At 32.0% G+C, this 22,628-nt stretch overlaps 1 protein-coding gene and 1 long non-coding RNA gene across 5 annotated transcripts in view; one reads left to right on the top strand and one right to left on the bottom strand.

Moving 5' to 3' along the window:
* Positions 1–3,140, bottom strand: part of LOC118188514 (uncharacterized) — a 146,107-nt gene extending 142,967 nt beyond the window's left edge. For 2 of the 4 annotated variants that reach the window (XM_035358949.2, XM_035358951.2), the window contains exon 1: positions 2,904–3,140. The gene's annotated coding sequence lies outside the window, so the exon portion shown is untranslated. The remainder of the gene's footprint in view (positions 1–2,903) is intronic. The other 2 variants (XM_035358950.2, XM_035358952.2) reach the window with 1 other exon arrangement.
* Positions 1–22,628, top strand: part of LOC146999536 (uncharacterized) — a 123,431-nt gene that overhangs the window by 90,173 nt on the left and 10,630 nt on the right. Inside the window, exons 3-4 of the long non-coding RNA XR_015044269.1 lie at positions 20,631–20,773; positions 20,956–21,188. This is a non-coding gene — a long non-coding RNA (uncharacterized LOC146999536). The remainder of the gene's footprint in view (positions 1–20,630; positions 20,774–20,955; positions 21,189–22,628) is intronic.

Here is a 22,628-nt window from a genome sequence, read left to right as displayed (position 1 = left end):
GATCAAAAATTTCTTAAAGTTTTAGAAAATGTGAAATAAATAATAAAACAGTTTCGAAATGCAAAATTCGAGCTTCCAGGTACCCATGTTCGGGTAGAGGTTTACGCTATGCAAAATTGGATGGCTCTAGATACCATCGTTTGTTCACAATGCAAAAAATATACATACATTCATGCACATTCCTTATTATTTAATTTCTTTAACTATAATACAGGTCGAATATTTAATGGAAAAAAATTGAAAAATGATTCAGCGCTTTTAGTGATTCAACACAAAATGTCATTTCGAGAATAATAGTCCTTATAGGAACGAGAAAATAATAGTCCTATAGTCCCTTTGAAAAAATAAATCGTTTTAATAAATCAACAGAAATTTAAAGTTAGGAAGAAAATGCCAAGTAAATCCTGAGATGCTTAAGGGAAATGATTACAAAACGTGTGGTTAATTCTAACCAAGCAAGTCTCCAGACTTGAGGACGCTTCAGTAGGTTTTAAGAGTTTTAGTATCTTCAACGTATCATGCTATTAAATAAAAAAATTATCGGAAATAGTAAACATTTTATTATAACAGTAATTTTTGAGCTTACGTAAAAAAATAATTTTAATTAAGCCAATCGCTAGTTCATTTACCTAGTTAGTTGAGACTGAATAATTCTTATTCTTACAATTTATAAAGTGACAAGCTGGTAAAATATTTATCTGTTTAATTCTCCGCCTTATTTTAAAGGCACTTTACATCTTGTGATTAGTAATCTTCAAAAGAAACTTAAATGTTTTTGAGTGCATGTTTCAGCACAACATGAATTCCTGAATTACTTTCTTTATTCATATATACGATAATTTACGGTTACGTCTTATTTATTAGAGAAATTTTTGCCTTTATTGAAACATAAAACATTGCATAGATATTATTATAAAAGAAAACATAGTTCACTCGTTTTGCAGAAGATTGTTTTAGACATTATCTTTAAATTATCTAAACTAAAACATAAATTTTAACTTGCTTTAACATATAATGTTGAAAATATAAATATATCAAGTCGTTTTAACTGACAATGCTGTATATTTTCAGTATGATCCACAATTAATAAAAAGCATACATATTCTGAAAAAGAAAAAAAAATTAAATCTTCTGTGATCGCTGTTTTACTAAATCATAATCTAACATTCTCCATTCAGCGCATGTATGCGGTCTCCACTGAAATATATTTAAAGCTGTAACGTTATATGAAATTATTAGAGAACGGGAAAATAATTAAGGCATCAAATATTTCGTGTATTTTAAGTTTGATAATTTAAAGTAAATAATTTCTTTGAAAGAAATTAAATTTAGTTTTTAATTAATGAAAATAAATTTTCTATAAAATTTTCTTTTTCTTTTCTCTGTAAAATTCCTGTATAATTTTCTCTGCAAAGTTTTATTAAAACTGGAAAAATAATCGTAATTGTAAGTTTATTACTTGTATTAAGCGCTTATTTATTGCTTTAATTTCTGGCTATTTATTTTGCTTTTAGGTGGATGTCTTAAAATTATAGCTTATTGTAAAGAAGACCATTTGCCAGAATTTCTCTAGTTTACTGCAATTATTTTAAAGAATATCTTATTCCTAATGCACAGTAACGTTGTCTGAACTTTCAAATATTAGATCAGCAGACTCTCAGTGATAATTAGTATAAAATGTTGCAACTAAATATGAAATTTCATTTAAAATTATTTTTCTTCAGTTTTTGAAACTGAAATGATATTTTTTTATTCTATAACAAACTAGAAAATGTTGCATTATTATAACAAAACTTTAAGCACATTATTTCAGACTAACATAGCTATTTTTATCATTTGAACTTCGAAATCCCTAGTAATGCTTTACCTCAGCAGAACTAAAATAATAGCGAGAAATATTTTGAAATGCAAGCACCAAGCAAATCTTTCTATGAAGTTCTGATAATCTTGCCAAAATATATCCGAAGACAGAAAAATGCGCGGGTTCCAAAATAGCAATGGGAAATATGAAATGAAGCAAATGATTGTCAAATACATTTCTAATAAATTTTTAAATACTTACGCTTTAAAAGCAAAGTGGCAGATATTCATAATTCCCTCCTTTCGAAATATTGTATGCACAAGTTATTCATAACACACTATTTTGACAAATTGAATTAGTTATATATCCAAAAACTTATAAAAGCAATAATGGTTTAAAACATTCACAAATATTTTAAATAGTCAATAAAATTGCATCACTTAATAAATAAAATATTCTGCATCGCAATAAACTGTAGTAAAATTACTCATTTTAAAGATAAAGTAAAATTGGATTATACCGCCTAAAAATAATAAATCATGAAATGTAATACGAAGTATGTCATCTTAATTTTAAGCTTCTAACTGGAGAAACCTTCGAGGCAAAAACAATGAAATGCGAAAAACTAAAGGTAGAAATAAAATAGGAGTTGTTTAAAAACTTAAATTTCAGTTGTGCTAGTTTTGGAAAATTTCATTCTAGATTAATATTATTTAGCATTATTAAAATCTTATAAAGAATTCATGTACTTTGCACTAATAAAAGTGATGATATATGAACATGTAAGAAAATGCCGTTCGGTGTAACGAGAAATTAGATCAAAATTATCACAGATTTCAGAATTTTTTTAGAATTGAATCGATGTGATATTTTTAATCTATTTATTTACTTGTTTTTATTTACTTTTTTTTATTTTAAATTCACAGTTTGAAAGACGTTTGCGTCGAAAACATAAATTTGAGACTGAATGTTTACTTGAAAATCCCGTTACACACTTCAAAAAAAAAAAAAAAAAAAAAAAGATTTTAAGCATATGAGAGAAATTTTTTATCCAATTAAGAAAAAAAAGGATCTTCACTGATACTTCTTCATAAGCACTCACCTACCCTTCAGGACGAGTCTCTAACGACCCTGGGATCCAACCACAAGTAATCCAAGTCCCTCTGACAAAGCGATTTCGAAAACCACTTTGTAAAAAATCTCTGTGGTTCATTCGGAGTCTCCTGGCATTCCAGTTCAGTCTCAGACTGAGCCAGAACTGCTCTTTCCCTTCAGCGAGCGCTGTTAAGATGGTTACACCCTAGAAACCGGCCAACCCCGAACAGGCCCCGAGGCCAACTCGCTCGTTGGTGTCTTATAGAGTGTGGTTGGTGGGTGGGCGCACTTGTGACCCCTACCTACCTGCCTACTATCTGATGTGAGGTGGACTGTCACTGCGTACGCGACAGGGCTGTGGAGAAAGTTGGCAAGGAAAGGAGCGTTTGTGTTATCCCAGTTTCTATGTTTTCCTGTGGAAACGTTTCTTTCCTTTTAAGTTCTTCCTTTCTGATCACAAAATGACTCTTGCAGTCTCGATTCTGAAGGAGTTGAACTAATGAGAGCTACTTTAAATTCATTATTTTAACATCTCTGGTAACTTACCAAAAGGCATACATTGCTTGATCCGTTTAAAATGCATCCTTCGTTTCTTTAGACTTTCTTATTTGTTACCTGGGAGCAATCATAAAATCTTTGGGGTTTTTCAGATGAAATATTAATATATTAATTATATATTCAGAGGTAAAGAAATTAAGAATGTCGAAATGCGTGCATTTTTTGCCTTCTTTTTAACTTATTCCTTTAATTTCTTTCTTTAAAAAATACAAGAAAATCCCTCTCTCTCTCTCTCTCTCTCTATATATATATATATATATATATATAAAATTCAAACCTTCTAATTACTAATAAGCACAAACCAAGGAATAGGAAATTTCAAAAAAAAAAAATACTTAAGTAAAATCTAATTTGAAAGCGAAGGATCAAGAAACAGTAAGTTGAATACAACAAGGGTTTTGGTGCACTCCCACTTAATGGTGCGTTAGAGCTTAGTTATATATTATTTTAATGACTAAAATAGTTTTTACTAGGTTATTAAACGAACTTGAGTTCTTTTATCTGTTCTCTCTCTCTATCTATATATATATGCAGAGCCGGGCCGGGTTTAGACTTGATACGGCCCTAAGCTATTTGAGATATGGGCCCTTTATAAGTCTGTTATACTATATTTATACTATAATTTTTTTTGAAGAGGTCCCTAAGAAAGTGGGCACTTGCTTGTGTAGCTTATACGTCTATATGCTTGTGTAGCTTATACGTCTTGCACTGTATATATTTGTGTATAGCTTGTGTAGCTTATTCGTCTCGCACTGTATATATTTATACCTTGTGTAGCTTATACGTCTTGCACTGTATATATTTGTGTATATATAAACATATTCACGTGCTTTTAGATTTTTAAGGATTTACAGGCTTCATACGTGATTCAGAAAAACTGATTCCTTTATTTTTAAATAATCAAAAATTTATCCTTTAAGCCACAGTATTTTCATTACAAATAAACTCGCTATTAAAGTTCGTGAATTTTTTTTTTTTTGAGCACGCCCACATTTTATGTATTAATGTATTAGTGATAACTTTTGAAATTGCAAAATAAAAGTTTATTACGGTTCGCTCTTATTTTGCATTACTTATTTTTTTAATAATATTATTTAGGTATATTATATGAACTTCTTTAATTTATTATTTAGCTAAAATGCTTTATCATTTTAATTCTTAATAACTTGGCTTGTTTGATTATGTCCATGCACAGGAGGGCTATCTGCCTAACTGGAGAGATGCCTACGTGGAGGACTTTCTAAGGGAAACTAGCTTGTACCCACCTTTCACATGAGGAAAATTCCGAAAAGCCCGTGCATCCAGTCTATTCGTTAGGATTAGAGCATGGATCCAACCACAAGCAGCTTTGCAACTTGGCTGCTAGTGAACCTAATGCCCATTGGATCATTTTAAAAAAATAAGTTTTTGTCAAGTTTTCATGTTTTAATATTTTGATATAAATTCTGTCTAAATATTCCTAATGCAATTTTTTTAAATATTTGACACTAGATATTAATTAGACTCTAACTATAATTTTTGAAATATAAACACCTGTCAATATTCTGAATCTTTAGTTAGACATTATTGAAGTTAATTTAGTTCTTACAATTTTCAATCACAACAGGCTGAGATTTTCTGTAGTTATCCTTATGTTTCTTTTTCTTTTGTTACCACTTCAGAATGCGCCTTACGATTCTAGTTGGTCTATGTTTGGATGCGATTTTCGTTCCCAACATCAGCCCAGTATTAAATTAATTTGAAATGTTGTAAAGACATATTTTTAAAATTATATTAGGTTAAATTTGGTTACTTCGATGCAGGAGACAAGAAAAATGAGCAATGCCCTTGAACCACGGACGCTCGAATACGGGCATAGAGTGCACTACGACAGCATGCTAAGAAGGCGGGGGGAATACCTTATAATGTAATGTGTCCGTTATGTTTTGCGAGATATTAGGACTTGTTTAGGGCACATGTCAATTTATTTTTTAATTATCTATCTCTATAAAAGTCAGATCTCTGTTTTGGATCTAAAACTAGATTACAGTCTTAAAGTAAATAAATAAAATATTTAACACTACTAGTAATTTTTTCAACTATTTTGTAAGGATACACTGGTAATTGTATTTTTGAGAGTCTCAGATTTTCGTATACATTATTTTCGAAGTTTATGTCCTAGGGCGAGACTTCTTAAACTTTTTTTAACCCCTTTTTATCACTGGGATTTTTTTCGCGACTTCAGGACCCCATAATATTTACCAAAATTATCTGGTACCTCATAAGCATTGCGCAAATACGACAAACGCGTGAGTGAAACGTCAATTTTTTCACTTGTTCTGTAATATACTAATGCAGTTTTAGGTCATTCATTTTCATTTCTAATTTTAAGACATAGAAAAATGTGAAAATTTTAAATAAGTAACAGACGAAATGACAGCGTCACGTGCAAAGCAAGTAAAAAATGAAAGTTTATATTATAAAAAGAATGCATCGAAACGTTTTCGTTTTTACTTTGTCTGTATTGTCTTATCTTTATCTATTTTCAGATATATTGTGTAAAAATATTTGGTAATTGTAAAATTATTATAATAAGTTATAGAAATATCAAAAAGGCAAAATTTTTTTGGCAATCCCCTGCTTCCCCTGCTGCAGGTCCCGCGACCCACAGTTTTAGAAACTCTGTCCTAGGGTAATATTTATGTTTACCGAAGATTATAATGTAGCACTGATGCAAATGAAATAAGGGAACATATATTTGAAAGGTAGAATAACCTTATAACATTATCGATACTGATATTTAAATAAAAAAGTTTCATATCTGATATTTTTCCTTCACCTTGTAGTAAATATTTTTCTTGGCCCCGAAGGGTGTTGTTGTTTACTTTAAAGAAGGAACTCATAGAAAAGTTGTTTCCAAATCCCGAATAAGTTATAAGATTTTCATTTAACTTCCAAACCGTAGAAATAAGCAGCATATTAGTATATACAAAAGGGTTTTCTCGAGAAAATAAATGTATTTTTCTTAACAGAGTTTTGTAATTTTTGTGACAACAAAATGTTTTACAGTGTGTTTTTTTTTTATCTGTGGGTAGAATATCCATACAGTAACTTCATTATTATTGCAGACATAAAGTTTATATTCTGAGAAGAGCAATTATTGGTGTTAGGTGTATTCATCATCGAACTAGGAATGAGTTCATATAAGCATTTGTACTACTAGAATAATTATAAAAAGACCCCACCTATATTTTATCAAGAGAACCCTTTCTGTTTTAGCTCTAATCACACGTATCTCGTTTAAGATCTCTTTAATGTCTTTACACAATTGCATAACTTCAAAATCTAATAATCAAAATTCTTTGGTAAGGTACAAACTGCAACATCTATTATTTGTTTTATTTTTATTAAACTGTAGAGATTTGATTTTCAGCCCCTATTTTTTTTTTGTTTAAAAGTAAATAAGAAACATTTCTATGCTTTTCTGATTCTTTTTTTTTTCTATTTAACTTAACATAGCATGCAGGTGTATTCGCATATATTTAGGAATATGAGTAATAACATGTATCCGTATGCATGAATTATTACCATCACGAAAAAAAAAAAAAAAAAAAAAAAACTCTACTTCGGTTTTTAAATAAATTTCCCCTTTTTACTTGCAAGAATAACGACTTTGAAGAATGGGAATAAAAAAAGAACCAATTTCAAGCTCTTTTGTTTTCCTATATCACTCATCTACTCAATAACAACTCTGAAGCATTTCGAATGGAAAACGTAGCGTCGATCCTTCATGTCGATATGTCTAATGGTGTTAAAACTGTTTTTTTGGTAGGGTGGCTAACTTTAGACTAATGATAATATTTATAATTAAGGAAGCTATTTGATTATGATAAGCCACGGAAATCAATCTCATTTAACAATTATTAAACTGATCTCTTTACTATGACGCATATGTTAATGACGAGTTTATTTGGGATAGTTACTATTTAAGAAGTGACTTACATGTTTAATTTTAATCAACACGCTTTGCTAACATAAAATTCTCCTACAACATCTAGTGTTTCATCTACTCTACCGGAATATTTAAATGAGAGATGGCTGTAAGTATTTAAGAGAGAAAGAACTGGCAACTTCCGCAGACCATTTTAAAAAAAAAAGTGTATTTATTTTCACCTACATGAGCAATGTTTCTACCTCATAGTTACTAACCTTCGTTTTGCTCAGCAATGTAACCAAAGCTTTTGTCACCCAAGGTGATCTATTTGCCGCCTGTTTCAGTGAGCTTCAAAATGTGTTTAAGGCAATCACCCAAAATTGCTTGAAAAGGTTTTTTGTACGCTCTCGCTAATGTTGCAATATACTAGTCTCCTGCTGCACTCACTCCTGCTAACCCATTTTTTTCTTATTTGTCTGTTTAGCTTTATTGTTAATCATCATTTTCTTCATACTTAGGCCACAAACAATTCAACAGCCAAATAAAAAAAAATTTAAAGCTACATAAAAACATGTTCGGAATTCTCGATGCATTGTTAAGTGTTAGCATAGGTATTTATACTTTTTTATTTTCAGTCTTTTCTCAGTTTATCATATCAATGTTCCTTTTCCTTAATAAGATGGCTTGCAACACTTTTTTTGCCTTTTCATTATTAATATTTTGTGCATTAACTTCACCTATTAAATATTACGTTCTTCACTCTTTACGCCGCATAAAATTCAATTTAACAGCAGAAACACAAACTATTTAAAAACTGCAAAGTTTTAGATTTTCCTATACACAATCTCACTCACTGGAGATATATTTTTGCCTATAATGTTGCCACTGCTCGCTTTCAACTGTTGAGTTGAGTTGTCAACCAAAATTTCATTAAAGTTTTGCAAATGATGAAATATAAAATAAATTCGGCCTTCCAGATGCTCATGTTTGGATGAATACGTTTATCAAAATTTTCTGGCTCTAGATACCGTCGTTTTCTCACAATGCGAGGAACATGCAAGATTCTTTATTATTTAATCTCTTTAAAAGTAACACAGGTCGATAATATTTGGTGGCAAAAATTCGAAAAGTGATTCGCCGTTTATAATGAACTAACACAAAATCCCATTTGGAGACTAACTGCTGATATTTTGAATAAGTATGCATGGTTCCGATCTGGAGCCTGAACCCGTTATTTTCTCATCGAAAGCTGTGTACGCTACCACTGTGCGATTGAGACCGCTTGAATGTCTCCCTGTTATTTATCTGAACGTTTGTCTATCACATGTTAATCTATGTATGCCATCTGAGCATGGAAAACTTCGTTATTAACTAATTAAACACAACATATTTAGATGTATATCATCACGTCTTGAGTGCAAGCAAGAAATTATTTTCTAATCCCTCTACGTGACTTCCTTTAAAAAATACAATTTCTTACTCCAGTTTCAGGCTGAGGGACTTTTTTACTCCATAATTTAAACCACTTCAAGCTGAGTAAGTTACAGCTTTCGATATTTATCATGGTATTTTCCAGTGGTTTCTAATTACGCATTCTGCGTAGGCTTCGTTGTCGACAACTTTTATTTCTCACCTGCAATTTATTTTGAGAAAAAAGTTCATATTTTTTTCCCTGGCCAAGATTTTCAGGGTATTTTAATCTTTGAAATACCCTTGGAACAATGCGTCGCTTGGTGTTAAAAAATCGGTGCTCTTCTGTTATCGAGAAGGGATTCAGAAAAGAATGTATGTATGTATTTATGTGCGTATATGCATACACATACATACATACATGCATACTTGAACACATCCATCCATACATACTTGCATGCATTTCTGAATCCGATGGTGATAATAGAAGAGTACCGAAAAATCAAACATTTATAACAGCCCAATGAAAAATTGCTAATTAAATACTTCGTAAGAATGTTTTTCGTAATTCACTTCTTTTATGAGCATTTTAACTACTTTAAACATGAAATATTTTATGAAATAATTTTTTTTTATTTTATAGATTCTGTTTAATCTTTCTATTTATTTTATAATACGATATTTACAAAACTTTCTGGCGAAATGTCTGGCTACATGGGCGTTTTCGTGGTTTTCTCCATGTGTAACGTGGATACGAGCCAGTTTCCCTTAAAAAGACCTCCATGGGGCATCCTTCCCTTTCCATGTAGTGCGTGAGGACGAAGCAAATAATAAGTAAAAAAATATTTAGAAAAATGATCCTTTCATTAAAAAGAGTTATACATATAAGAAATAGTTTACTGTTTTTAATAGGTTGTACTTCTGATTATTATTCGACCAAAAATTTTAAATATGTGGGATATTTACTGTTTATAAAAAGTTTCGATTTGAAAACGGTGATTTATTTTTATTTCTCTTGTTTTTGAATGCTTTGAAATTCATTGTTAGAATTTTCTGAGGTTAAATTATCATACGTTCGTACATTTAAATTATAAGGTATTTTCGTCATCCTTTCCGCATACCTTCGTGGTGTAATTGGAAGCACACTCGAGCCTATACGAGAGTTCTAGGATTAGAGTTTCGGCAAAAACATAGCATACTTTTCGCATCTCTTGCTAGGTTCGAATCCCGCGAACGGGCTGGCTGCATGGGCGTTTTCGTGGTTTTTCCCATGTGTAACGTGTATACGAGCCAGTTTCCCTTAGAAAGTCCTCCACGAAGGCATCCCCTCTTAGGAAGATAGCACTAGTGTGCTTTGCTATAATTAAATACACACACACACACGCATCTCTTGCTTCAAAGTAACCTAACGACTCTGTAAAGTAAGGAAAAAAGGGGAAGAAATACATTGAAAATATAGAATTCAGTACATGGCAAACTTGATTACTGCTTTATTTTAGGATCATAAAATATAACCATGCTCAAAGACTTAATTAATTAATTAATTAACCTTTCTCCTGGATATTAAGTAATTGCATTATACGTAGATTTCCTCAAATTTACTAATATATAACCTTTCTTTGAAACCTTATATTAGCCTAAATGGTGTACAGCGAGGAAACAATAAACATAAGTTCGCATCAGGAAATTTTGTTAGGCTTCCAAAATTTTTAAAAATTGCAATAAAATCTCTTAAAATCTAAAACTGCACTAAAAACGTAATGGTGATAAACACAATACCCCTATAAGTAGAAATAACCGATGTGTGTTTTATTTCTGGTTTTAAAATTGAAAAGGCAGAGAGCACACTGATAGTTTTAATGACGGTGACATGATAGATAGTAACAGAGCGTTAAACTGAGTGACCATAAATTTTGTATAGTGAGAAATTACGAACCAAAGATTCGAGAGAAAAACCTCAAAATAACCAGAATTATTTTTAAGACATTACATTCTAGTTTATATTGAAATTTTATCCTTGAAAACATTGCACTGAGCAAAACGTCGTACTGAGAAAGACGATTTAGTGAGTTGCGCGAGTGAAAGGCGAGCATCTCATTGTTGTTCTTCAAGAATCGTTGGATGGAGAAAGTTCTTCGGAAATCTGATGAATCGTATTCCGGTGATTTTTATTAATGGCCTATCATAATTTTCTTAATATATTCCTTATTTCTGCTTATAAGAGAAATTCAAAATAGAAACCGTCTTCACTTGAAATATCGCCAATTTTTAATCTGATAAAGCACTCTTATATTTGTAATTTACTAAGCCAGTACATGTAACGCTATACCGAAGCATAATAGTAATGTTCCATTTGGGGATTTCCTCTAAAAGACAAAATTTCGCACACATTTTTTATTTATTTATTTATTTACTTATTTTTTTTTTGTGTGTGTGTGTGGTAGCACATCTCAAAAATGGCAGGAAACTGCTAACAGGAAAGTATACAATTCAGCACCCAGGGCGAATCGTTCCTCGAGAGCACTTGAAAAATAACATGTGGGAAATCCTAAGCTAACACGCCTAACAGCCCGAGTCTTAGTTATTAAACATTCGTTTGCAATGCTAGCCCTTCTCTCATTTTGAAATACCCCTACGAATAGAAGAAAGACAACATACATTAATATTTGATCATTCATTTATATCCATTGCGATTCAGCATCTTCAGCAATAAACTAGGTAGAGAGAGGGTTCCGTCTAGGTCGGTTATTTTTTACCAGCGGTATTTTTCACGTTAGAGACAATTTTATTCTTGACTGATTAGCAGCCCAAAGAGGAAATTTCCCCAGAAGGGCTATTAACTTCGTTCTGGCATTTTGCGTTGGTTCACTATAAATGTCGGTTAACTTTTCAAATTGTTGCCACCATATATGAGAGCCCTGAATAACATTAAAAAAATTAAATAATCAAGAATATGCGTGATTGTATGTATGTTTCTTGCTCTGTGGAAAAACAACGGTACATAGAGACATCAAATTTTGAATAACGTAGTCCTCTATTCGAATATGGGCATCTGGGAGTCCGAATGTGGAATTCGTTTTATTATCTATTTCATATTTTGTCAAGCATTAAAGGATTTTTGATTAACGAACTCAATGATTTCAAAGCGAGCAATAGCAACACTGTACGAAAAAAAAATTATCTCCAGTACGCGAGACTGCGTATCGAAGATTCTAAATATATGCGCTTTAAAATATTTTGTGATATTGCTATTTAAATGAATTTTATGATTTAAGTGCGAAGAACATGGTATTTAATAAGTAAACATAACACACAAAACGTTAAAAAACGCCCCTTTGGACGTAATATAAAATCTGAAAGCTTTCACATTTTTTATTTTAATTATTTTTATGTTAATTTGATATTTTCATTAATTAATAATTAGTTTTAACAATATATTTAATGTTACAGCTAAAGAAAGTACTAATGTAAATGTAACAAAATCTGCTACATTTCTTATCATGCTGCTATTTAAATTGTTTAAATCAAAGGAAAAACTAGACAAATGTTTTATTGCTTTTATTGCGACAACTGTGTCTCAGAAGTCAGTATACATTGCAAAAAAATATTGCTTTCTTAAAATGCCGATTTATCTTTAGCTTTTACAATCTATTACAGAGACATCCAATTTACAATCTATCCAATGGATCGTTATGAACATATTTGACAAAATATACATCGTATCGCCCAATATATTTGCTTATTAGCCATACACGACAAACGAATACTTAAAATGCAGTTGTCCAATAGTTTAAATTTAATTTTTAATTAACTTAAATTTATTTATTTACATCCTTTTGTCTTCATTTTATTAATTTATTTATTTTATATTCTTCCTTTTCCAATGGCAGGATACTTTCTCGAAAGCATTAATTGGTAACTTTTGACCCCATGTGTCATTTAGCCATCTCGTCACCGATAACATTATCCAGGATTTACCACAAGTTATATTGATATTATGTCCACAATGAAGGGGAAAAGTGCATATATATACAGTCCTTAAGCAGGAGGCTTTGTTTGCAAACCCCTGGTTTTAGAAGTCAGCCTGCATTAACCACTATACCTTCCAGGGCGAATTTTTTATAAAGTGGTGACATTTCTATATTCTTTTGGAACGAGTGCATTCTAAATTTGGATCTTCTACATGTTTAAAAAAGACGCGATATTCTTCTACTGTCTCTCTTCCGAATGATCGCTTTCCTTTGTATTCTTTCAGAAAAATATTACAGAAATTTTAGATGAACTTGTGAAAAGGAATGTTATCGAACAACTGAAAGAAGTTAAATATTTATCTGTGATATTAGACAGCTTTCTTGATATTTCTCATAAATTTACATTTTGCGTTACGTTATAAATCGATAGGAACAAAGTAAAAGTTATTAAATAATTGTTAATTTCTTATTATCAAAAGGCAAACCGATCGGAGGAGCGGTTGAATCTTGTATAGAACAGATATTTGTAAGCTTGTGCTTTGTTGTGACTTATCTCCTCTGTCTGGTAGCATCGATCAAATCCACGAATTTGATAGTTGAACAGGAAACAAAGTTTGCCCCTGCCATTGACGCAAACTTTACTCCATACTCTCACCTATAAGATGTCTTTAGGCATCTTTGTAAGTGACAATAAGATTTCCCCAGATGCGTGCCAGTTTTGGAGGAAAATGCCCCGGGAGACATTTGAAAATCTTAATGTGATAGATGGTACCCAACACTTGCATTCGGAGATGCATCAGGGAAATTAATGGAAAAATAGAATGTGTCGCATAAATTATTCACTCACTAATCTGAACCTGGCGTATGTATACACAGATTTTGTTGCTTTTAATTGTGTTATTTATTTGAAATTCTCTGGCTAATCCACAGACAAAAGTGAAAAGGAACGTAGGAACTAGCCGTCATGCACTTTGTATTAATGAAATTATCCAATCGTGTACCCATTTGAGAGCTTTGACTCATTTGTTAAATTTCCTATCTTCTTCATTCTATCACTGGCATTTCAGTCACTGATCAGATTGTTAAGACAATAATAGAAACTCAATGCAACTGTGATTTGATTGAGTGAATTGGGGTGTTTACTCGAATGTTTGAGACAAATTATTGGAAATCCTGAATTATGCAGAACACATAACTAGGTAAGAAAGAGTCAAATTTTGCAATGTAATAAACAACTTTTCTAGAACATGAAATGCAGGTCTATCTGTAAAACTAAACATGGGCATCGGTTTGAATACTAGTTTGTACGCGTATAATTTCCGTGCGGCATGGTAGCTTTCAAAAGGCCTCTCAAGATGTTGGTGATAGGGAAAGAGAGATGCGAAACCCTCGAACCGTCCCCGAGGTGTTCTTCCTGGGGGGATAGTTAACTAGGTTCAGCAATATATCAATTACCTGTTTTACCCCATAGGAGCTGACCTAGCTTCTACCTGTATCTGTAAACCAAAGCATTAAATATATTAAATGTCACAGAAATTTCGAGACTTTGAAACCAATACCAAGAACACAGCATAGCGATTTCTTGAAAAAAATTACCTAACTTTTCACTAACTTACTCAAAGAAATTTGTTCTGATTCAGAAATAGTGAAGGATAATCTGAACAAAAAGGAGGAACTAGTAGCTAATGGAGAATTACGATATGCTAAACTGTAAGTGAAAAAAAAATTATGTAAGAAAAAAAAAATGAAAAATATTTTTTTTTCATTTCACAGGAGAATTCAAAAAACTATCACAAGATTTAAATTGCGCCATGTTCTTGTCATACCATGTTCTTATTCAGCGAGTATTTTGAAGAATAAATCTGAACTTCAGTTTAATACTTATCAAAATGATCATTATAAGGAAGAATTCATTTTCTTTGAAAGAAAAATATTACAGTTTTATTTCTGCTGCTTCTGTGGAAAATGAAACAAAGTTACTGAAGAGCAGTCACTTCGAACTTCTTCACTTCGTTCTAAAATACAATTTCTAAACTCATTTCTAATCATTATAATGCAACTGCACATTTTCCTTACAGTTCCTGTAAGCATATTAAGTGTGGCAGGACGTTTTCCTAAGAAAATTTAAGAAAAACCAGCGATCTAAAAAGAGCTTAAATTGCACAGGAGCCCAATGGAACCCGACTACGGTGATTCTCAGTTTTTGAGATAAATCATAATTTTAGCCGGAGTGCATCGGAGCCCTAAATAAAAAGACTCTAGCACTTATTTTATGTGAGTTAACCATTTTCCGCGAACCAATTTTATTTTAATAGTAAATATGCTTTACAAATTGACTCTAACATCTGAATGTAGGCCTGTCTTTCCCTCGGGCACAAACCTTGGACAGAGGTTGAGACTTTTAAAGAAAAAGCCCCACCAACATGACAAAGACTTATTTTCCAGGAAATGCAATGAGATTATGAGAGCGGACAAATTTTTCATTCCTGAAAGGGCTAAAAGGAATCAACCCAGGGCGCGCAAGTGGCATGCTTAGTGACTTCCTACAGCAGAGCTTCTGTACACTTTTTAAACTATATAACGAAAGGCGGGAGACAACTACTGTCACTTGCATAGAGGAGTCATTAACAATCAAATAACATTTATTCTCATGTTGTTATCGGATCGTAATCAGAGAAAATTTCTGTTTGACGGCTAGAATTGTATCGACAAGGCATCGCGATCAGAAAGTTTTGGACTCTTTCCTGTTTATTTTCAAAGCTACACTTTTCCCTTAAAATTTCCTTCCATGTCCTGATACTATTTCCAAAATTCTCCCTATTCTCCTTTGTAACGCTTTAATCGTTTTATCATTTTTCATCGGTGTTTCATTCACCATTTTCAATGACTTTATCACCCCTTGAAATAGTACATTCTATGTACAACTAGGGCTTAAATTGAAAAGGAGATCTGCTGAGGTACATCTTAGCTTCTGAGTAAAATAGTAATTCCAATCAGAGCCCAAAATAAGACGACGTCCAATAGATTATTTTTTATTTAACTGTTTATAATTAATTCCATAATTTATTAAATTTCTATTTATCTCTTTACATTCATTTTAGTTTTATTTTAATTACTTAATTATTTTAATTTTCAGTTATTTTATTTATTTATTGTCTCTTTCTTCCTGACTGTCTTCCATACGGTTCCGCACTTCTAATTTTAAAAATTAAGCCCTGTCTTGTCAAGATACAATATCATAACATACTGTTCAAAGAACAGCAAATACGTAAGGCTATGATAATATAATTGATAATAAGGCAAGAAAAATAACATTTATAAATGCTGAAATTATTTTTTTTCTTTTAGAATAAAACATAGTATAGGTACAGGTAGAAGTGGAAGAGACGTCAGTTAGCCACCAAATAACGCCATAATCCACTAACCATCTGGAGCACAGGTACACAACGCCTGTATCCACTAACGATCTAGAGCACAGCTACCGAAAGCTTCTATCCACTAACCATATACAGTGGTGGCCAAAATTGTGGACACTTTTGGAAAATTTTATGTTTTTGAACTCTGTATGCTTATATAAAATGTTACGTTTCGCAAAATGCAAACTTTATATCATTTTAAAGAGAATTTATTACTGAATTCAATACAAAACACAAAACTCAATTATTTGCAATACAAAAAACGTTGTATGTACTTTAATATAAGTAAATAACACAGTTATGAAGTGGTTTGTAATGTCTAGCTTTCCTTCCCAATCACTGTTCTTGTTTTGAGAACCAATCAAATGTTAGTAACTGCCAGTGGAAGCTGACATCATGTTTACACATGAAACAATTCATTATTTTGCTTTGTTCTGTAGAAGGAGGACCTGTTTCTTATACACTGCAATTAAAAGTAGGAATTTTTGTAAAAAATTTTAATATTTAGTCAAGAAGCAATGACATCAAATAAAAGAGTAGATTAGACACCTAGAAAGAGATGTAATATTATTGTGTTACGAGAAAGTGGTCTTTCCTATACTGAAATTGCAAGACAGGTGGGTGGTTCAGTGACTACATCTGGAGTCCGGAAGTTTTGTTTACGATATCAGGAGACAATTCAATAAAAAACAAAGAAGGAAAAGGCCGAAAAAGGTGCACCACATCTATTGATGACAGAAGAATAAAAAGACTATGTCTTCAAGATAGAAAAATGTCATCAGCGACCATCAGAAGTGATCTGAATGATGCTGGTTTTTCTGTCAGCTCAAGAACAATCAGGAGAAGATTAACAAATGTTGGACTGAGAGGTAGAATCCCACGAAAAAAGCCTTATCTTAATTTTCAGCAACGAAAAAAAAAAGACTACAGTGGACAAAGGAACACATTAATTGGACAGATGATCAGTGGTCACAAGTTATATGGAGTGATGAAACTAAGATATCGTTATTCGGTAGTGATGGGCGAAAATATGTAAGACGTAGAATAGGAGAAGAGCTACATCCTGACTGCATTCAAGCAACTGTGAGGAACCCAGTTAGTGTTATGATTTGTTCATGCATGTCAGCAGATGGTATGGGTCGCCTTCATGTCATCGATGGGAAACTAAATGGCAGAAAATACATTGACACTATTCTAGAACCAAAACCTCTACCTCTTGCCTACTCTTGATTCTGCTTCTTGCCACACGGCCAAAATATCGAAAGAGTGGTTTCGTACAAAGAGCATTCAGTTGTTGTCATGGCCAGGAAACAGTCCTGACCTCAATCCTATCGAAAATTTGTAGCACCGTTTGAAAACTCTTGTCCGAATGAGGCGCCCATGAAATAAAAGGGAACTAATTGAGGCTATAATTGTTTCCTGGCATCATGTAATAACGAAAGAAAAGCTTAAAACTCTTATCAGCTCAATGAAACGTCGATGTGAAGCTGTAATCAAAAATAAAGGGTACCCTACTAAGTACTGATAACTCCCTGAAATCATCACTATCTAATGTATATCGATAACTATTATCGTTTAACTTTTTTTTGTATTGCAAATAATTGCATTTTGTGTTTTGTATTGAATTCAGTAATACATTTTCTTTAAAATGATATATACAAGTTTGCATTTTGTGAAACGTAACGTTTTCTATAAGCATACAAAGTTCGAAAACATAAAAATTTCCAAAAGTGTCCACAATTTTGGCCACCACTGTAGAATATAGCTATTCAATGGCTCTGTGATCATACGGCTCGAACGCTCAACCACGCGCAACAGCTGACAAAGATGCCACCTTCAGTGTCCACCGGGAACCTCAGGAATGACCAGCTAGTATTTATTTGGTTCAAGAAATGCTGAATTATTTACATGTACATTGTTGTCCAGGTACAATATTACTTGACACACTGATCAAATTAATTCGTTCTCAGTTGCACACTGATACCACAAATTAGTTCTAAAAGAATATAGTCTTAAATATATTCCTAACACAAATAATTGTAAATAAAAATTACTGTCCTAATACAATGAATGAAAAATAAAATAAAACACAGCACTAAATATAGTCTTAATACAGTAGTAAAAATACAATCCTAAAATTATATTTCGGCCAACCAGCGGCCGAGCAGTAAAAGCGCTGAACACTGGTAGTTCGGTCCGGGGCTCGAGTTCCGGCTGGCTGCAGGGACGTTTTCGTGGTTTTCCTCTTGTGTAATGTGGATACGAGCCATCCCTTAAAAAGACCTTCACGGAGCATCCCTCCCTTTCCGTGTAGTGCCTAAGGGCGGAGCACATAATAAGTAAAAAAAAAAAAGAAAATTATATTTCATTTGAGAATTTCTGTAGCAGTTCAATGATACTGTTATGCCATAATTAATAGCAGTTTACGCTTCTTTTTTGTTACTTAAGGTAAGTCTGTGCCTTCACTTGCTAGTTTCCTTATGATATTCTTAATTTTGTTATTCAAGACTGAAGTTTTAATGATAAGTCTTTGAAATATCTCATCAGTATGTTTATGGTGTTTGAGACGACATTCCTTGGTCATTAGGTATTGGAAATCGTAGTGGTGTAAGTCCCCCGTTTCCCATGTATAGAAGTGCAGGAAATATGTGAGGAAGAAGCCATTACTAGTGAAAAATTGGGTAAGATATGGGTTAGAACTTGTTACTTTCTCTGAAAGAAATCGTACATTCCCCTCAATAAAACATAATTATGTTTATTGGCTTTATTTTCATGTTTATTTCTATTCTAATCTAGTTATCTGTACGTCGTTTCGACATTTTGTAGCGTTTCTAATGCTAACTGAGAAGGCTATAAAAACTCTAGCTATGTCATTTGTCTATAGTTCCTAAATTTATGGTTTATTGCACGTTCTAGCTCAGGTGAAAGGCTTAAACGTAGATAAGTATGCTTAAATATTTCGAATAACACAATTGCTTCTGCCCTACAGGTTTTTGCAGGCAATCAAAGCATCTAGTAAATCTGTCGGGCAATTACAAGGGTTGATTCATAATTTAAGTCATGTTTGTTTGGAATCATTTCTTAAAAGAAAAACTGAAATGAAAGTCAAACGTCAAAGACTGTCTTCTGGTTTCATTTGTTAATTTGAAAAAAGGTTCTAATTTACATCTTCCTTTAAAGCGAAAGAGCATAATTTGAATGTTCTTAAAGGAAAAGATGGGGGGGGGAGCCTCGTACAGAACTCAGAGTTTTCTCAAGATTTCATGTAACCGCGGTAACACTTGAAGTTTATTTCCCTCGAATAAGAAGACAATGCTGTAATAATTTTTATCCTTTTTCCCCGTAATCCAGAAGGAAGAGTTGCTATGAACTCCACATCCCCCTTTTTTGGGTAATAGAAGACTTGTAAAATATTTTATGTATATTTACATTTAAGGAACACATAATCTTGAAGATGGTTCGCTTATTTCAGTAAAAATTCATATTCAAAGACTCAGTAAATTTAAAGTACCGCTATATGCCCTGAAATGCGTTTCGTATTCTATTTGATTTTCTTCGTAGAAGAAACAAAAGGTAGTTTTTTAAATCACATGCACAAAGAAAAAACGCATCGTAATTCATTTAATTATTTAGTTTTCAGTAATGCTGAAGTAACGCAATCTGGAAACAAAATTTAGAAAGAAAAATAATATTTAATGAATGAATAATCGTATTTTCTATGGCTTAAATCAATATATTTGCTTTTTTCTCTCTCTCTCTTTTTTTTTAAATTTATTTCTCACTCCTGTGTTGGAAGGGTGGAGTACCTTCGTATATAACGCATTACGAATGTAAATATTTCTCTAATTTGAAAAAAGTATATAATATTATATATGCACTAATTTGTATTAAAAGGATTATCAAGGAGGTATTCTCTTTTAAAAAGCTAAAAAATATAATTCTAATGATTTTTTTTATAAAATGTACATACACATGAATGTTTAATTGCATGTTTATTAGCCTTTCAATTTTGTTTTGAATACCTAACTTCATAAAATACAAAATAAATGCAAAATTATGGAGTTTTATTCTTTACATAACGGTCATTAAATATGAAAGTAACCACAACAAAAAGAAACACAAAATTTTTTTATAATCAAATCAGGAATATTTTTGCTATACTCAGAATCAAAAATCTTTCTAATTCAGTCTCATAAAATTTATGACATGAAACAAATGAATTTAATTTTATGACTTTAATCAGCTAAAAGCGGTGAATTGGTCATTTTTATTCCAGTTTACAGAGAACTTCGTTATGAACGGAATATAGCCTTGTTGCAAAATACCATTATAATTTTAAAACAATGCAATTAAAATTTCAGTAAGTGTCTGACATCAGAACACAGGCTCTAAAATCCTAGTTCACTGCTTATATTCAGTACGTCTGGTCATTTCACTGATAAGTGATGTTTATTCCATTCTTCCAGATTCCTTTTTTACCTTTCCTTCAAAGCTTGAGAACTGACAAGGAAGAGGAGCACTATATATGCAGAACTACTTGCATTCACTTTCGGGTTTGCGTGCTGCACTAACTTTTTATTCACATGTTTGTAAATGAATATAAAAAAAGGTATGTTTAAAGAACTTCTTCGATAAAACTTTTGTACGTATAAAAAGCAAATTTATTCGTTTGACGAACGCAGATTTCATATTAACCTTTATTTCCAAACATTTTACTTCGTCATGACTTTATTTAGCATAATTGTTTAAAGTGATGTATTATTTAAAATATTTTTTTTTTTTTTGTTCCAGTGTCCGATTTTTTTTGTTCCGGCCAATTCAACTAGCCGTTTATAAGCATTGGCCACTACGAAGACCAGGAGCGGTGGCCTCTTCATTATTGATATACCAGGGCATGCACCTAAATACGTGGGCTACTATTGCTTTCTATGAAGGGACAGACAAATTATATCCATGACTTCTCTGAATATATATACTTTTTGCTAAATGCTGAAGAAGTTCATTTCCGTTTTTCCTATTATTTGGTATGAGAAAATATTTTCTTCATGTCAGATCTTTCTTAGTTTCCTAAAATAATCTATTAAAAATTCAAATATGTTTCTAAATCCACTTTCAATATTTATTAATTACAGAATGTAAATATCATAAATTACATAATGCAAATATGTTCTAGCATTTGTGTAGAATATAACAGTTTTATTAAAATCAAGATTAGAAGTATATGCCAAAACGCTTCTACGAAAGATCTGAAACGAAAATCCGTTTAAATGCGGGTATCGTTTTTTTCAGATTCTAAACAAATATGGAACTAATGTAAAAGTAAAAAAAAAATAATAATCTTCTGTTGGCATTCATTTTCAGAAAAGTCTTTCAATTTTTAGAATGAATCTGCCAGAAACTCGTGTCTTTAAGGAAAAAATTCATTTTTCCTGTTCAACACCAATTTTGAAGCATGCATTCGGCAGAAATCGTTCTAATGCTCATAAATTGTCCGTTAAATCCCAGATTACAGTTACATTAAAGCTGAAGCGAACAACTTAAAAGTGTAGTTTAGGTTATTAAGAACAGGAAGTAGATAATTATTTCATAAATCTACTGGGCCTGTTCAATCTTCCCAAGAGGAACAGTTACGTTTTTTAATAGACAATATCATGATGTACTGAAGTGCATTAAAATTATGAAATAAGAATGTAATAGATGGAATGCATAATAATAAATTCATCCGAAGTTAAATCTTTCAGAATATATCAGTTTGGTGAGGAAATTTAACATTCATGTAGCTATTCTCTCCATTTATATGTCTTTAATTTACTATTCATGTATTATTAATTACACTATTCCTGTATGACACACTCATCTTATAAAATAAGCCGGCACACGTAAAGCCATAAATTCCTCTTAATGGTAAAAAAATCGAGAAACTAAAATTATGGGAAATAAAATGTGCTATGCTTTCATTTCCATGGATGAAGAAGAATTACGAGACATTGAAGAATTAAAAAGAAATATTAATTTTTCAGCAAATATGGGTGTATAATCAGACTGATATAGAATACAGAATTACGCCAGTTAAAATAGAGACGAATAACCTTTCTGGAACGGAGAGTGATAATGAAACTTTTAGAAAAATTTCAAAGACTGAACAAAGAGGACAAAGGGGTAAGGAATGTAATTCCTTACATTCTTCCCCACTTAAATTACAACTGGTTAGAGGCAAAGAATGCATATTGGGTTTTGTTCCTCTGTCCAGTCTAAATGGCGGCGAGTTATTTAGTTCGCCAACTCTAGAAGGACCATTATGTTTTTCGGGTTATTAGATATGAAAAGTCAGTCTTCACCAGGATTCAACTCACGGATTTTCCAATACGTTAACTGAGCGTGGCCGGACAGCATATACCAGGGCATGCGAGAATTCCTAGAAAGCTCCCACCATCCGTCGAGCGGTCGCTAAACAGTGCTAGTTT

This window comes from Stegodyphus dumicola, chromosome 1 (assembly GCF_044657685.1).
Source record: "Stegodyphus dumicola isolate Sdum_Otavi_A_Nest chromosome 1, ASM4465768v1".
Classification (NCBI taxonomy): domain Eukaryota; kingdom Metazoa; phylum Arthropoda; class Arachnida; order Araneae; family Eresidae; genus Stegodyphus; species Stegodyphus dumicola.
Note: the sequence above shows the minus strand (reverse complement) of the source record. Positions and strands in the feature narration are given on the sequence as shown.